The following is a 19,335-nucleotide window of genomic DNA, read 5'->3' as shown; positions in this document are numbered from 1 at the left end:
CAATCAAAGGCTTTCAAATTTTTATCTTTTTATTTGACTTAAAATTACGTTTACGTGACAATAGATAGATAGCAAAAGTAGCCATAGAAAATGTACTTTAACAAAAAAACAATATTTTAAATCAGATTTATTCTCTTTAGAATAAAAAAAGAAAAAAAATCGAAACAAAAAAAAATATTCTTTAGTAATATGGCGTTTCAAATAATAGTCTGGTGAAGTGAGTGTCTCTCTCCGAAAAGCGGGACCGAGCTTGTCCCGCGCGGGACATATAAATTTGATTTAAAAATCGGGACGTCCCGCCAAAATCGGGACGTCTGGCAACGCTGATACTAATATTATAAAGCTAAAGAATTTGTTTGTTTACTTGAACGCGCTAACCTCCAGAACTACTGGTCCGATTTGAAAAATTCTTTCAATGTTAGATAGCCCATTTATCGAGGAAGGCTATAATATGCTATACAACATCACGCTACGATCAATAGGAGCAGAGCAACGATGAAAAATGTTGCGAAAACGGGTTTTCACGCGTACGAAGTAGCGGGCACAGCTAGTGTTGATATAACAAATGACGATCTTTTTAGTCTCCTACGTGTATTTAAATATGTAGTGGTATTCCAGCATCAGCTCATCATCAACTCTATCTTTGGGACTTTGTATAGCAAGTGTTTATAAAAATATTTTAGCTAAACATTTTAGAACCTTTATCACCTCATCTTGATGAAATAGAGATGACGAAATAAACTCTCATTCAGAAGTCCTAGGTTCGATTCCTAGGCACAGAATAATTATTTTGTGGACCTACATAATAATTTGATATAACCTGATAGTCTGAAAAAAATTATGATTCCATGGTTCGGAGTCTTTATTAACCCCCATGGTTACTCCTGAAGCCTTTCATAAAAGGCTAGAAAAAATAGAAAAAACAATGTACATTCATCTAGAGCAGTGTCTATTAAAATAATTTTCAGAATGATTGCAATATCTCTAAACACAGAGCCAAGATTCGATGCTCAGCATAAAATGCGTAGATGCACGACGCAAAAACACAAACAAAAAGAAAGCTGGACATACAGACAAGGAGCGCCGACTCACACACGCATACTCCGCCCAACTTAATTTCCCGCTTAGTTAGCTTTACTGCCAACCGCTGATTGGATATTGATTAGAAACACCGTCTCAAGGGTTTAAACGGCGATTCTTTTGAAATAACATCGCGCCACTACAAATTTACACTCACTACGCGATTGTAATTACCAATCGGAGGGTTTATTACCACTCTTGATTAAATAAAACATACCATAAAATTGTTTTTGAGATGGGAAATCTTAGATGTACATGTTTCGACTATGGTCCTGTTTGTATGGAATAATAAATCTAAGGATAGAAGGTCTAGATTGGTCATAAACTAGAGAAAGTGGAAATGTCATAAGTTATGAATGACTGGGCAAATTCTAAGGCTGATTTACCATGTGAAACGTTTGATTGATGAAAATAATACAAATCGAGTTTTAGCTTAATTTTAGAGAGTTCTAAATATCAGACTTTCTATCATACTCCATTCAACAATATTATGAATATTTTTACTACAAATGTAAGAGGAAAATTAATGGGTCACACCCACCACCCTTACCACAAAAGAGGAATTAAAAGTAGAAACCATAATATTTTTGCTATTTAATTTATTGTTATTTTTCAGTCCTCCTTAAAAAGTAATAATATGTGATTACTATTAAATGTGCCTTATTCTCTTCTTTACTTAAGTAAGAGTATTAGAAGATTATCTGTGAACAAATCCAATAATAAATAAAGTTTTTATTAATCTAAGCCGACGTAAGACTCTACAACTCTACGAAATCCATAAGATTTGACGAAATTAATTTGAAAGCTCACGAAAGATCATGGCATTAAGAAGCACATCCGAAGCCTTCGTTGTTGCATCAAAAGCTCAAAATGTACAGCGGCAATAACAACAAATCGTAAACATAAATTTGACGGACCTTAAAAATGGCCTCCTCAAAACGTTTAAACTGGTCTTAGTATGGCGCAAGATGGGTCTAATCCACTACTTGGTCACAACTTGGGTGTCTACTTTTATATCGGCTGGCATATAGTAATAAACTATTCTATTATGTCAGCCGAAAGTGAACCTAACGGGTTGGGTCATAAGAGTTGTAAAAGCTCTATGGGGCTAGCACGTGGGTGCAGAGACTGACTATTATGAGTTTATGGTCAGTGTCATTCATTTAGCGAATCGTGCGAGATGGATTGGAGTCATTTACATGACAGTGATTGTATACAAACGAATACGCGTCTATTGACTGTGGCGTTGAAAGTGTTAAGCATTTGAATGTAAAAAAGCTTCAAGGGAAACGTCGATCCATATGACGTGAGTGCTATTGGAATAGTTAAAGTTAGGCCCAGAACAGACGGTGAAACGCAACTGCAACTGCTAGTTACTTTTGAGTTGCATCTAAGTTTCTGCCATAGCGTCCGATGAGAGACCACACATGACACAACGCGACCAGTTTGAAACTTTCAGTTTCATTCATCAGAATCATCACAAAGTTGCAGTTTCGTTGCAGTTGCGTTTCACCGTCTGTTCTGGGCCTTAGGTCTAGGTATACATGTCAACGCGAAATTGTGAACTCCGTCAGTTTATAATATCACGCGTGAGATTGTAAACTAACAGTGGGTTAGGTTAGGTTAGATTGTAATTTAACTACGTTAGATTATAATCTGACGGAATTCACAATATTACGGTGACATACATATAAGAAATCTTTTCAGCGCGTTCAAATGAAAATCTTTCTTTCAGATAAACATTTTTAGCAATAATCGGAGATCAAAGAAAAACATCACAACCTAATCAAAAATATTATTTGAATTGTGAAAAATATTATCTTGTATTTACAGCGCTGAATATATTTTGTTCATCTGAAAATTTGTGACTTTTCTTTAAATATTTTATTATATTTGAATTACATTAGAGACGAAATTAATAAGGAAATACTGTTACCAAAAATTACTACCCATGATTGATCACAATATTATGTAGGTGCTGCCTTACGCTGAAAATTAGAACCTCTATGCAAAAATAAACTTCGTTCATGTAAATTTAGCTATTTCGACATTATTTATTTATTTTATTTTTACATAAAAATTTAAAAAGCACGTATAATTTTATTGGAATTAGCTTTTCTCTTTCAGACGCACAGCCTATCTATACGATTAAAAATGATTGATTTAGATACGCCATTAATCTGTAAAATGTAGCGCACACCGCACTATGCACATTATGCCGATATGTGTGGAAAACGCTAAACTGAAAGAGCATCTATCGCTAGTACTGATAGCTTTTTTATTTTTCACGCATCTTGTTTATAAACCTTTTGACTAATAATAAATAAACGAGTAGCATAGAAACTGGCCAATCACCGGTCTGACGGTAAATTAAGATCAAGGAAAATCTCTTACCCGGCGTTGCCTGAGTTGGCTGTAGGTACTAAAAGTCTATTTTAGTAAAAATGGAGCTTATGTTTGCAGTTGCTTAGAAATTATTTTGGAAAATCTCAACATCAACCTTGGATGAGAACAAGAAAACTGTGCATGATTAGAATTCAAGATATTTTTGAAAAGCAGAAAATCGATTGCGGCTGAAAAAGAAATTTAAAGAAAATCTAAAGTCTACAGTTGTAGGCTCGGGTGCTCTGAAGAGCATATTAGATTCATTATTTTATTCATTACTATTCTTTATATTACTATTTGCACGATGGCATTTGAATAAGATGGATAACCCACATCGAATATACATTACAATGGAATGCATAACCAATTGGTATTGGTACCGCTAAGCTTTATGGTGTTTTGATTGCGTAATCCGTTACATCATAGATTTGCAAAGTAAACTCAAATAATAAGACTTAAACTCCTGAGTAATGTACAAGTAAATATAAATAGCAACCACGTTTACTATGCAATTATAAGTGGTCATCAGAATAAGCAATAAATTAAATGTATTGCGAATATGTATAGAGAATTAATAGAAAGCGGTAAAGAAAATTGCATAGTTTCTAAACCAAATTTAACATTAACTTTGATTTCAGTTAGTAGGTACATTTATTAGCACTAACCCAACTGGAAAGGATCCAATCACAAACTGAGTTTACACTCACGAAACTTTCCAAAGATTGAACACAAAACAAAAACTACACAAATGAGCCAACCGAACACGATGTCTCATTCTTTGAAAGAAACCACTAAGATATTTTTAACCGAATTAAAAGAACCAGGAATAGTTAACGGTCGCATTCGTCGAGGAGTGTCGAATTGTGGCACGTCAACTCGAGTCGAACTCCGAAAGGGTCTTTGTTTTGCCGCGGTTCACACGGCGGGTGTTTGCTCAAACCGCGCGGCATGCGACTGAGCAATTATCACTTACCTGCGACACACGCGATCACAACACACCACAGATTTATAGTCGATAAACTTGTATCATCACTTTTACTGGTGTTGTAAATTAATTATGTGCACTATTTATGGTGCGCGGGTAGACGCGGCCAGTCGAGGCGGCGGCGAGTGACGGTATGGTAGTTGGGCGGGCGGGGCGCCGGGCCAGTGCTGCGGGCCCGGCCGAGCAAGCCGCGCGCGCCGCTTCATACATAGACCCCGGGAAATGTATCATCGACCCCATGTTACTCGTAAGTCTCCATTTTTTACATGCACTTTACGACGCGCAACGTCATTGATTTTTTTTACTTTTATGGAGTGACAACCATCAGCGATTGTGCGAATACGATGGTTAAAGGATGCACATTACACACGCAACCGTGGACTATTAATGACGTATGCACTGACGTATTTAATGGCGCGCCACGGTGTAACTTTACAACCTATTATATTTTAAGTGGAGGACTAAAATACTACTACTGAGGCCAGTGGAACGATTAAATCAATAAACATGCGCGATCTTGCTAAATTTTTTACGCAAAGACTAATCAATTTGAATACATAAGTACAAAAAAGCATTTATTTTTAAATATTTCATCATGTTTTCAGCCAGTGGCTGTACTTAAGCTTTTTTTGTTCCTGCCACTGCCATCTACTTAAGTAAGTATTATTTTGAGAGCGTCATTTAATCGAGCAGTTGGGCGTATTCACTACGGTTTCTGAACTTAGTCTACATTGTGATGATCCATTTACTCCACCTTTCGTTATTTTTCCGATAGATATGACAAGAAGCATGGAATAAGTAACTACTACCTACTGGCATTATCATTTAAATTAATGAATAAAGTAATATAAATGTTATAAATTTTGGATCGAATATTATTAAAGCTACACTCAATAATATTATTGATCATTCAATCACTTTAACGAGCAATTCAAACCGTTTCATAAGATTAATTACTTTCGCGAACATAAAATATTTGAACTAATTACTAGCATTGGTGACAGAATTATTTAATTGACGTATAAATAAGTCAACTGCCTACCGCAATACCATATTTTTTCGTTTACAATCGCCCAATTAGGAGAATAAATAATATTTCGAAAGCTATGGATACGTAACTTTGCCAAATTGCCGTAATATATATTTTATTTTTCACTTTACAAGAAAATAACAATCCCGTTATAAAATAAAACATCACTCTTTCTTTGTACAGTAGGTAGTAGACACTAGGCAATTAACACAGCAATAATTATTTAGATAGCATCAGTTTTGATACAATTTGTAAGATAGTGTATGACCGCTCTCACATTAGACTACCACAAAAAACAACAGATTTTATTATGTTCAAACTTCAAAGCGAAATAAGTAAGTTATTTGAATAAACAATAGAGACATCCATAAACTTAGCTGTGATTCTCGTGCAATAGACACAAACTTAAAGAAAAAACTCTTGACACACTAAAATTTTAACTCAATCGTGCTTTCCTCGTTTGGTAATCTACTGGTTTTATGTTTTAGTGGCGTCTTGACTTCATCAGCTTCTTACAGGAAACCTTATTTCCATAGAATCCAACATTATTTCATGGACAAAAGAACAAAAACTCATGTTTTTTACCTCTGCAGAAAAAATCTTGTTATGGGATTCGGCCTTAGCAAATCAAGAATAACAATTTTAGTACATAAGATTTAGTACATAAGCCCTCAATGTAACTGTTTGTTGTCCCAAATAAAGAGAAAAAAAAAAAAATTTTGTTTGTTTGCTTTTTGAACTCTACGATTTGCTATTGGCAATGAAAAATAATATTTCTATCATCATCTAGTTCTGAAAACTGTAAACGACTGAAAGAATTATCCTATGAAAAATATTCTCCTAATATTTTAAATATCCATGACTTAATGACGTTAAATATTTTTGCCAATTTATAAGGATTTTATTAAAGGACATTGTCAGAAACCGCCTAAAAAACCGCCCAAAAACATTAACCCATCATAATTATTTTCTATTTTTTTTAATACATTAAGCACCCTTTCGTTCTAATGGACACTTAAGCATTGAAAAATCAAATAAATAAGTCTTTTAACGTTTATTCTATAATACTATTACAACTTCCGGACGTTTTGGTGCGTGGCATGGTCTAAAACCGTCAAGTTCCATAATTTTTGCCGATAAAATCTGTACGAGGCATTACCGTACTTTATTGCTGGGAGTCCATGTATAGTGATGTTCCTGCGGCGATCATAGACAATAAAATATCGATTTTGAAAATAAAATAAATCGATTAAACTGCTTTGAAGACTAGATTTGCGTTAAAAGCTAAAAAGATATTGACACTATTACAAGAAGCTATCTAAAGTGTCCAACTGGTCGAAGGTCGTAAATAAAATAAAAATAATTAGGACCATAAACTGATATTCATGGTATCATTACTGTAAAAGTGTCAGAATCCGATGTTGAATCCAATGCCAGTTGAAGTGTGAGAAACATATATCAACCTAGTATAGTTGCCAGTCTCTCATGATCTATGCCAATGAGGGTTTTCGCGATTGAAAAATCCGCCAGATGGCAATACGTAGACGTGAGGTCCAAATGCTGCATGATTGGTTATTTTTGACATGACATTGACAGATATCCACCAATCATGCAGCATTGGACCTCGCGTCTACGTATTGCCATCTCGCGGATTTTTCAATCGCGAAAACCCTCATTCATAGCACATTAATAATAGACCAAATGAACTTTTATAGATTGTGAAAGAGAAGATAAAGATTTTATTATTTTATTAAAATCTTGCCACGAAGTAGTTTTTCAGTAGAAACCAGGATTGGATAATCGCTACAGGCAAGTATCAGAACATTTTATAAATATTTTTAATCGATTATATCCTTGTGAATCGTTTTAATAAATTGTCATTTTACTTTTTCAATTAAAACTTTTTCAATCCCTAGTCTTGTCAAACTGTCATAATGTCAACAAATTATAAATGTCACGTCAGTTGACTCAATTTCAGTCTTCTGTGCGTTTATTGTATTTTTATTTCAATGAAATAGTGCTAAAGGGTTAGTACTAAAAGTGAAAGCCTTTTTTCAGAAAGAAAACCAATGTGGTGCCCTTATTATTCATACTGTTTGAAAGTTACAAGTCAGTGATACAGAGTTGCCGACATTATAACTCCGTAGTGATACCATACCAAAGAAGAAGTTTTCCTAAACACACACACTTGTGTTATTTTTATATGTGATCAAATAAAAAGGATTAATTCTACTGCTCAAATGGAATAACTTATCCCAAGAGACCGAATATAAAAAAAAACCTCTCCATAGAAATTATCACCATCACGAGGATGTGAATTTTTTTGAGAATTTGATATTGGTCCTGTAAGAAAAGTAGTTGTATTTCAGTAGTAGAATCAACCCTTCTTGTTTCATCAGCAAGAGTAACTATAAAAACGCCCTGTAGGTAGGTATTATTAAGCTGAAGAGTTTGTTTAGTGTCAAAGACTGTCACACAGTGTAACTTAAATTGGCATATTATGATAATGAACATAAAAACTTAAATAAATATTTATGTTAATATTTTTTGTATTTATTTATTTTCCCAAAACTTCACAGTGACAGCTGAAACAGCAATACTGTTGTAAAACTAAACTTGGAACAAACTGTTACAAATATTTTACAAATTAAAATAAAACCGCATGTTGCTTTACTTTCTCGTATAGGTAATAAATGTAATTAATGGCTAGATTATTAATGTTACTTTGTTACCCTCAATAGTGAGGAGATCTTATAAAATGGTAACCCTGATTTTCATTGTCATTCAAGTGCTCTTTCTTCGCATAGGCTTCTGTGATTTGGCCAAGGGCCACACACATTGCGATAACATTATGCGACATTGATTTGACAGCAGCGGAGTGAAGTCTTGCGACTATGCAAAATGATACCCTGTAATCGTAGCGCATATAGACATAGACGGGGCGGGGCACATAGCTCGTAGAGCTGATGGCCGCTGGGGCAGGAAAGTTCTTGAGTGGCGACCACGAGCCGAAAGACGTAGCGTGGGCAGGCCTCCCACTAGGTGGACCGACGATCTGGTGAAGGTCGCGGGAGGTGCCTGTATGCGAGCGGTGCAGGATCGGTCTTCGTGGAAATCCTTGGGGGAGGCCTTTGTCCAGCAGTGGACGTCTTTTCGGCTGAAACGAACGAACGAACGATACGTATTACCACTATTTACCAGACATTACTATTTATTGCATACTCGCCGGATTACACGTAGGAGCACGCGCGTTACAGCTTCGGCCTTGCATTATTATAAGATCTTGTTCCGCCCTTTTACGAACTTCCTCCGTGAGGATATCCCCGCCGAATTCTATGATGAACCTATCAAAAGTCATATTCTGCAATGTCAACCCACCACAAGGTGGACCGACGACCTGATAAAGGTAGCGGGAAGGCGCTGGATGCAGGCCGCTACCAACCGTGCGATGTGGAAGTCATTGGGGGAGGCCTATGTTCAGTAGTGGACGTCCTGTGGCTGAAATGATGATGATGATAATGAAATGAATGAAAATGACAAATCTTCGAACGTGTATAATACCGTGCCAAAGTAATCATATAATTTTGGCACCTTAATAACTATTGCCGTTTTTGTTGTAAAGATCATGCAGCGCTACTTGCGGATATTATTGGAAAGAAAACTATGTGGGCTCTAGATCTGAAGCCGCTTTAACGAACACGAAGTGCTCATACAATGCGGCGTATTTTCTTCCAGTCTTTAGTCAGGACTTTAGTCGAATTAAAACCCCGGTTGAACGTGATATAGCCGCACTAGAATACGATGCTTTTTTGCATAATCGCAAGACTTCGTTCCAGTGTCGACCGAATGTTATCATGATGTATGTGGCCCAGGGGTTACCGTAGCCGCTAAGGTTTGAAACTTCTTGCTTAAAATATTGTAGTCTTTGGCATAGACTACGACGGTAGTCATGGAGATAGGAGTTTGTTATCTCGTGTCAGATGTAAATGGTGAAAAGAAAACTCATGATTCGTGTTATTTTTATGCAATATGTAGGTATTTTATAAAAGTGGAACCCCGAGTGATCTCCAAAACCCATTCTATTATTATATAAGATTCGGCTTCGATATCTATAATACAATAGGAGTTTATTTCATGTGTCAGATGACAAGGGTGGAAACAACCTACGATTCATGTTGTTTATTTACGTGCAATATGTGGGCATATTATAAAAGTGAAATGCCGAGTTGTATTTCTAAAACTTGTTCTATTATTTTATACTATTTGGCTGCGACTCGGCGTGACGACAATACAAAACATTTTTCGCGAATCGGTGTTCATACATTCACACAATACATTAGACGCCATGTTGTCATAAACGACATATTATAAAATCGCTGTGATTTAATATTCTTAATCATTAATTTTATGGCAAGTGTCCATCAGGAATCATTGTTCTTACACACAGAATCGTATTACTTCGCTTTCGGGTAGTAATATGTCAAAATTGTTGGTTCTTAGGCGAACAATGTATGGAGAACGAACATTGTCCTTTCATATTTACTCGTAATCTTTACGTATACAGCTCCACTTCTAAAAGTCTTAAACCTCCAAATGAAGATACTGCTTTGAATAAATTTGAATCACTATCAGTTTGGAGCTGATAAAAAAGAGTTTCATATGCATTAACAATACATAACCGAGCCAGCTTAATTTACAGGGGTAATTGAGGCAACAATTAACGATCTTTATCTAGACTGAAAATTTAATAATGTAGAAGTGTTGTTTATTAAGTTTTATTTTGATGATAATTTGAGTTTTGTTTGGCTTTTATTATAGAGCAATTATAATGGTTCCTATTATATTATAATTGTAACGAAATACAAACATATAAAATTAATAGATCGTGATGTAAATGAGCTACCTATAATATTTGTTTTATAAAGGGGCAACGGTTGCGTTGTAAAACCTTTTTGTACTTTTACTTTTCACACGCTCTATTCTACAATAGGTTAATTAAGTTAATGCAATTAAACTTTGTTTTATGTCCTCTATAGATAGAGAAAGAAAGAGATATTTGCTCTAGTCTACAGTTTGTGCACCTAAGTTACACACATGAATAATATTAATAAATCAAACCAACATAATATTAACGAAGAAATATAATTAACTTTAAAAAAAAATAAAACCGACTTTAACACAAAAAAAAACTAAAAATTAAAAATATTGCGTATAAAAAAGTTCATCCCCAATTTTCCACCCTTGGGGGTGAAATATTTTCTTCAAATTCGCATGAAACCACCCTTTTGATAATACCTATTCAACAAAAAAATAATCGTTCAAATTGATTTATAATCGGCGGAGATATTGCGTATAAAAAAGTTCATCCCCAATTTTCCACCCTTGGGGGTTGTTTTTTCTATTATTAAATTTAAATGGGACCACCCTTGAGGTATTACCTATACGCCGAAAAAAGATTTGTTCAAATCGGTTCATAATTGGCGGAGTTATCGCGTAACAAACATAGAAAAAAAAAAACATACGGGTCGAATTGAGAACCTCCTCCTTTTTTGAAGTCGGTTGAAAATAGAGCCCTTCTTTTGTTTTAAACTGTATCTCCCTTCAAGATAATTAAAATGAGTGAATTGTACATAAATTGCTTCAGAGGAAAAGCAGTTGACCATACATTCATTAAAAGGGCAATTAAAAGGAGCATTTAGGTATCTTATTTGATAAAATTAAATTAGTCCTCTGACGAGTCAATCCACTTAGCCTTTTCAGTTAATTTACAACCTCCTTGATTTAAAAACATGGTTTTTGTTAAAATAATAAAAATTAAAGAAATAAGGCACGTTAAAGTACTGATGGTGGGTACTTAGTGGTTTATGTGAGTGTTTATAGGATAATTAAGGCAGCAAATATAAATAACGTGTAGTTAGTTAGTACCCAAAAAGGTGCAATGCGTAAAAAGGTAGGGTAGAGTCCTGCGCACCTCAGATACCACATACAGTCAGCGTCAAGTAAGTAGTTCGCGACACCCAAAGTAGTCAAAAAGTTCGCAACACGTCTTTGTTACAATTGGAATAAGGTTGTGTTGTCAATTTTTTGCCACTTTGGGTGTCACGAACTATTTGACGCTGACTGTCATAAGAATTACATTACTCCTGATATAATTTCCACAAGAAGTTAAAGGAACTTAAATACTTGGTATTGTTTTAAAACAATGACTTGCAATTACGAGCATTCAATGATAGTTAGGTAGGTACTACTTGTACATTAATTTGATTCATTTTATGGCCAGTGAGCGTATCATACTCGTAACAAAGGTTTGCCTTTAAACAATTGAACCTGCATTTATGTTTCAAAATCAAATTAATTTATTAATTTGGATATTTGCGGGCTGGAAGACGTAGCGTGGGCAGGCCTCCTACTAGGTGGACCGACGATCTGGCAAAGGTCGCGGGAAGAGCCTGGATGCGGGCAGCGCAGGACCGTGCATTGTGGAAAACCTTGGAGGAGGCCTTTGTCCAGCAGTGGACTGGTTTCCTCAATCAATCGCTCAAAACGATGTTATTGAAAAATTGTTTAATATTAAATACCATCCCATTTCAATAGTTTTTCTTATGAGGTGTTTGATTTAATTTTGTTATTTTCTCTTAGAAGTGCGACAGTCTTGATAAATATAATAATGTTAAATTACATAATATTGTAATGTCATAATTACCAAGCTAACGTTTATTATTTTAGCGGTATATTGATACACGTAGGTGGCTAGACGGCTAGGGCCGGTGCGCGTGCCACATTCCAGGGAATGTTGACTCGCTCGACACAAAGTAACCTTATGGATACAAGTCCCAGGCTATGTAGAGGCAGCAAAGAAGTTATACTTAAGGTTGCACAGTTTTTAATGTCGTTACGGAGAAATACCTCCGCGAATTTCAAATTTCGAGAAGCAATTTTTTGGCGGAATTATAACCTAATGAAAAATTATACTTGAATAACAAATACAGTGAACTTAAATTAGTGCTGATCTTAGTTACTTCCAGGGTACGCTATTACTTGTTAACATAATCTGGCATCAAAGTTCAAATCAAATCATCAAAGATCAGATAATGATGTCAGTTTATCGTGGGGCAAGTCTTATCCGTGATATCCAACCCATTTAAACCATAGTTTAATAGTTGTTAAAATGCAGTTTAATTTATGGGTCTGATATTTTCATAGATTAAAGCCTCTTGATATAATTGTAGTATAGAATTACATTAAAACACAGCGCATAATATGGCGCATAGGTCCTGTAAAAATACTGTCGTAGAAAATAACACTAAAGTGTCGTGAACAATAAACTGTTCTTTTTCCATTCCATCCATTTGCACAATGATTGTTATTTCCAAGATTGCAATAAACCTACCACCACATTCCCCGCAAAAGTAATTGCAACATGGAATTACCTTAATTTTCTGTCGGTAAGTCGGAGCTGCGCGAGCGCAGCGCGGTGTTTACAAAGCGCGCCGCTAATTGCTGACGCGACGCCTTTCAGCTGATCTTGCACTTACCTTCGCGGATCTTGGTGGAAAAGTTTCTACTTGATATCTTCCATGATGAGTATAGAAAGATACATCCTGCTGCACCATAGTGGACTACGTCAATGATGAAAAAATCTACCGAAAAATCCGATTATTTACTTTAAAATTCAGTCAATGCTGATAAAGTTGCATAATACATTTTATTTTACTTTTAACGGCTACGTACCTCCATCCATCCATAGAAGCTAACAACATCATAATAAATTAAATAATTTAGAATAGTTCATGGTGATGTTCAACTACGCATAGGTACAGTTTTGATTGGATCTTTTAAACAAAATACGCAGAGCTTCGTTAATTTAAAGATTTTTGATCCCTGAAATTTCCAGTTAACCTTATCTCTGCAAAAACCCTGCAATTCCAAAGTCTGAAAGCAATAACGTCACTCGTATCTTCGGTGGCCAATTCGAAATGTTCGATACGAGACCGTAGGGCTACTTCGAAACGCGGTTTTGGTTTTTCGGATCTATCTGTCACCGTCGCTCATGCTGGCATCTCACTTTACGTGAGAGGGATAGCAACATTCGAAACCTAGGATCGTTTTTGGAGTAACCACCAGATTGTTTCGGTCCGATCGGGTTTAACTCGAGTTTATTGCGTTTCGCGACCCCGTCGTAAACTTTAATCAGAGACTACCGCATCTTGGATTGTTAATCATTTATTTTTTGCTTGTATTTTTTAACATTTCGAACCAGATTTAAGGATTTAAGAAAACCACGAAAGACCTTTTGTCATATTCCGGTCTTTCGTGATTTTGTATTATGAAAGCTTTTTGATTTTCTTCTAAAGCAATGACCTCTTGAATAATCTTCACGTGCAAAAAGCTGATATATGAAAAACAATCAGTTAGGCGCACTTTAGGCGGTATTATCGCTAGAGTGATCTCTTCTAGACATCATGGGTAGAAAGTTAAGGCAAAACCTCAAAGTCGATCTTCTTTAGACACACCTTTAAATATCTATAGAAACATATTACTTATCCTCAACCTTGCCTAGACTAACTACTTATCTAGATATTTCTAATAATTGTCATTTTAGTTATGAGTGCTTATTATCTCAAGCGTATCTACCACTCTTACTTTCAAACCCTTCCCGAAACGCATTTGACCTACTCCAAAAAAAGGCGGTCAACAAGCAATTTGAAAGGAATCTCGCACCCGACGCGACTCATTCACACAAACAATAGGCCCGATGCTGATCCACAAACAAACAGATCGCCGAAAACCGGCAAAAGGGTTTATTTAAATAACAAAGACGATTCGGTAGCAAACTTGTAAAAAGCTTTTGCACGGTTAACGTAAATATTTATCCCTAGAACAAAACTGAACAGGCATGACGTTACAATATGGCCCCTTGCCTTTCCCTTTCAATTTTTTCCACCGTTTTAGGAAACCCTTCCATAAATGCTACTGTTGGCTGTACTGATTTGCATAACATTGGACAAAACAATAAAACACAAGTTTATTTGAACGCGAAAAGTGAAAACGAGGTTCAATGTGAAAAAGGTGATGGTGCCCAGTTTGCCAGTCGAAGTTTCGATTTCAGTTGCTCACCACGTATTTTTTGTTGTACGGTACAAGTAGTAACGTCTATTGAATCAAGTGAAAGTTAGTGCCTAAACCTGTACTTGTGAGCACTAAGCCCTAAGTGGGATATGTCTGCATTTCACTTGGCGTTAAGTTCGTTAAAAGGAAGATTCCGTACTTAAATAATGAGTAAGTTATATCCATATATTCTTAATATCTATTACTTATCTAGAGCCATTAGGTATTTCAAAAAGCTTCTTAACTATTTATTTAGTGACTGTTCTAAATCCTGTCTATTCACTTTCTTCGTCCGATCAGCTGATGGTCCGTTATAATTCGATCTCATTTAACACTTCACAAATTAGTCCAACGTTAACTCTCATGGAATTGCCTGTGGGTGCAATAAACGATGAACGGTTGATTTGAATGCAATTCTAAATCTCAAACTGCTATTCGAAATTCTACTTCAAAACCTTTGTGGTAGAGCTCAAGTTTCGTAAGCATTTTTTTCGTTGGTTAAAACCGTTTGCCTTCAAGCTCTAAAAGTAGTGAGGATCTGTTAATAAGCTGGATACACACGGTGTGTTTGTACGTTTTGTTACGTCACTTTGTGCCGGCTTAACGAACTCATATTCCAATATTTACGATAATGTGTGTGACTTTAGGACTATTTGTAGTTCAATATTAGTTTATTGTTCGTAGTTTTGAACTAGTTGGCGGTATGCTTCTTAAACACTTCCCAGTTACGTGTAGGTGTCAAATAGCTATAAAATACTATTATGGAAACGATTTATCCTTATGAAGTTATTGTATTTGCAGTTGTTTAATTTAAGCAACTACTCATCAATGCAATTTTAATCAGCGTTAATAAATTGATGGAGGACGATTCCGTCAAAAAGGTTATGGATTCGATTCCCACCTTAGGTAATGTGATTTTTAAGTTATTTTAAATTTAAATTAGTACTTATTTTTAAATAAATATTATTTAAAGTGCAAGTATTTCCCTTTACAACGTCACACTTTACGCTACACACCCGCCGTGTGCTCTCACCCGATTAATGCTAATTTCTAATAAGGCCAATTAAAAACCTTAAACACGCTGGAATCAGGTCAACGTAAAATAATACTGGTCATAAAGCCTGTTTCCACGTCAGCTGTCTGAAGCCAAATAATAGATGCGGTTTGGTTTATTGAGCCTCATATAACTTGATGGTGAACTCCGTCGGCCTGTTAGTCGATTTTGAAACACAACCGAGACAAGTCACTATGATACTTTAATAAAGAATATTCTAATTATAAATATCAGGTTCACAGTTTAAAAGTAAGGTGTATGGCTAAAACAGTGCGTGAGTGAAGATTGAGTGCGCCCAGGATCTGAAAGGCATGAGAGAAAAAGGATTGCAACATCAACATCTAATCAACACGGTCAGTAGCTCTAGTGTCTAGTAGTCTCTGTTATTCATCACGTTATCTTATATCTGCATATTTAATATTAACTTGAAACAATACCACTCCATTTTCATTTTCTGCTTCTCAGCATTTCAAAATGCTTTTTTTGCTCCTTACATTGAATGTCAATCTGGAATATGATATGTGCAAAATCAATTTCTGCTTCTCAGCATTTCAAAATGCTATTTCCTACTTACATTGAATGACAATCTTGAATATGATATGTGCAAAATCAGTGACAAATGCAAAGCTTTCCTTCAGGCTAAAGGCGAAAGTGTATTTTTTTAGCTTCAATACCTTATCTTTCAGACAAGCACTAAAGATAGGAGTACCTATAGTAGCATTTAAAAAAAGATTTATGTACTTCTCTTGTCACTGGCATTAAGCAACTTTCAACAAAGTTTCACATGCGATGTAGGTCCGTCAACAAAACATTTCGTTTCGTCAAATGATGCACTTAAGTGCAATGCCGTGTCCGAAGATACAGTGGCTGCAACAATGTCATTATGTGGTGCTCTTGCAACTGTGTACTAAATTGGTATAGTCGGTAGCAAAAATTGGGAGTTCGATTTAAATGAAAATCTTTTTAATCTACATTTTTATGACCTAAACTTGTAGATGTCATAAACTAAATAAAAATAACTTAATCCTTTGTGTTTCCTCAGCTATAAGTAAATTGATAGGTATAAATTCATTTCAGTGATTTATTTGTGTCTGTTAGCTTTTGCTTGCGCATAAAGTAGATATTAGGTTCTTGCCTACTTGAAGTGCATTTAATACCTACTTATTATACGCGCTGAAATTATAGGTAAATAAAACATTGATTAATATACAACTCAAGATTAAAATTTCGACGCCGAACTGTTTTAATTGTTTACCTATGTACAAGAAAGCAATCTCGAAAATAACAAAGCAAACTGCAGTACGTTTGTACATTTTAGCGTTTCTTTAAAAATATTTATATTAATTAATATAAATATTTTATTAATTAATATTTGTATTGAATTTTAATTCACATTATTAGTTATTCTTTTGACTTTCCCAGTTCGGTGTGTGTAATATTTTACAAGAGCTTCCTATTTCATAACTATTTTACTATTCCGATCACAAAACTGTAGGTTTGGGCATTCCGACATTAGTTATTTACTTGCCAACGCGTGTTTTGCGAGCGTGTCAGTTTTCACAGTTTTTCAACAAAAAATTGTAAAGATAGAGCACCCGTGTCAGTGTGTATTTATTTTGGTAAACAGTATTATAGTTTAAAAAAATAATCCATCTAAAATACTAGATTATGTTTCTACTTTTGTAAAGAATACCTAAATGTGAGAGCAAGTACGAGTAGAGTCGTAGATTCAAATTTTATCTCCTATAACTAATACATATTTTCTTCACATGACTTTAGGTAAATAATCCTAAATACAGCCACAAAAAACCTTCTTAAACCCCACATGTCGCTATCGGAAATTACTTCGATGAAATCTATCCCCATAAAACTTCCAAAACGCGGCGCATTTCTACTTTTTACATGTAAAAATAATATTTTATCAGGCGACCCGGGTCGGCGTTTGGACCTATCTTATTTTTAATCTGTGGGGATATTTTTAAGTCGATAAATTTGGATGTCACGGCACATGTGTAGGTACGATAAGGGCAGGTCTCCCCGCCTCTCGGCGTCGTCGTAAAATATTATCTGGGCCCAGACATTTACGGCTGGCTTGAGATACGCACCGTGAAGTATTGGTGTATGTGTGGGTGGGTGTAGGTAGGTGTGCCTAGTCAGATCTCAAAATGGCGCGCTACTTTATTTTCAAAGTAATATTTTTAGGCACATTCTTTGGTGGGTTCTCTTTCCCATAATACTTGCGAAATAGCTGACGGCATGGTGTCGCTTTATTTAGATCAGCCTTATTAAAAGCTGCTACCTAAGCTAAGTTCTCTTTCCCATAATACTTGCGAAATAGCTGACGGCGTGGTGTCGCTTTATTTAGATCAGCCTTATTAAAAGCTGCTACCTAAGCTAAGTATGCTATGCCTTTTGTTGCCGGCTTAAATTATTAAACAATTTCAAGCGTACCATTTGCACAAAACAATCAGAAATATCTTGCAATTGATTACCAGAATGTAGAGTTCTCAAACATTACCTATTTGTCAGCAGCGGGGCTGCATCATGAATCATGGAGCCAGCTGAAAATTTTACAGAATCTGTGTTTTATAGCCGCTGTCACAACAAATAATAAAGTAAATGTAATTAAAAAACGCTCTTTCGGTATCTTTGTTAGACAGTTTTATGTAATAGATCAAATACTTAGATGGAATAAAACTAAGTGCGTGTTCAACCTTATACGATTGTATGGGACCTTTCCTATCTGGGTTCAACTCGCACATGACTCGTTTTTCACCACATCTGCATGCGGTCCTAACAAAGCTATAAATTGCCATCCAAAGCATTTTTCTATAATCGTATCATTTATCATATCGGCGCGAACATTTCAATCTGATCTATGTGATCTTTCGCTAACTCAGACAATGGCTGGATTCATTTCGATCAATCGATCACCAGCGTTGTCTGCGGGTGCATTCATGGTCCATACCCATCGTCGTAAAACCCCGCTAATGCCCGTAATATGTCGCTCCGCTTGCTCTATATCTTTATTAACAATTCTCCGCCATAGATCCCTTTCAAAAGCTTTATGCCCAAGTTACGACGCCCTTACAACTTTCCTTTCATCCCAAACTATTTTTCTGAAAACACTGTTTTCTTTATACAATTTAATATGCCATATTTTTGTTAAGTGACTCCACTATGTAACAATGTTGCCAATAATAAAGGAGATAAAACATGAGTGCGGACATAATTCTTGTTCTAAAGACAGCTTATAAATCATTTCTTTTTGCGTTACTCTTAAAAAGATTTGCTTTATGAATTTCATATGCACGCGCGACTTTGAATATGAATAAGGATTATAACATTGTATCTGGAATTAGCAGATGGGTGGAATTAACGTTTGAGTTCGCACGTTTAGATGCGTTATGTATTTTTAGATTCGTGTGAAAAAAAGATCGTTTTAATGTATCGGAACGCGGGGCGGGGTACGAAGATTTATCTTTTCCAATATGGTGCCTGTGTGGGAATGTGAGGCCGCGTTCTTCTCATTTGGCTTGCGAGCACTCTTGTTCGAGTGCTTTTTTATTTATGAAGATACGCTCTAATTTGGGTTATTTCACGTCGAGACGAAATGTGGTAATGGGCTTTTTGAAAGGTCGAACACTCGATTCGACAATCAACTTGAGTGTTTTATTTATTCGTGCAGTCTCT

At 35.6% G+C, this 19,335-nt stretch overlaps 1 protein-coding gene across 2 annotated transcripts in view; it reads right to left on the bottom strand.

The window, feature by feature from the left end:
• LOC135076925 (homeobox protein abdominal-B-like) overlaps positions 1-4,564 on the bottom strand; it is a 108,700-nt gene extending 104,136 nt beyond the window's left edge. For both annotated transcript variants that reach the window (XM_063971440.1, XM_063971442.1), the window contains exon 1: positions 4,439-4,564. The gene's annotated coding sequence lies outside the window, so the exon portion shown is untranslated. The remainder of the gene's footprint in view (positions 1-4,438) is intronic.
• Positions 4,565-19,335: the final 14,771 nt, after the last annotated feature.

The sequence above is a fragment of the Ostrinia nubilalis genome, chromosome 12, assembly GCF_963855985.1.
Source record: "Ostrinia nubilalis chromosome 12, ilOstNubi1.1, whole genome shotgun sequence".
Lineage (NCBI taxonomy): Eukaryota > Metazoa > Arthropoda > Insecta > Lepidoptera > Crambidae > Ostrinia > Ostrinia nubilalis.
The sequence above is the reverse complement of the archived record's forward strand: the minus strand, read 5'-3'. Positions and strand labels throughout refer to the sequence as shown.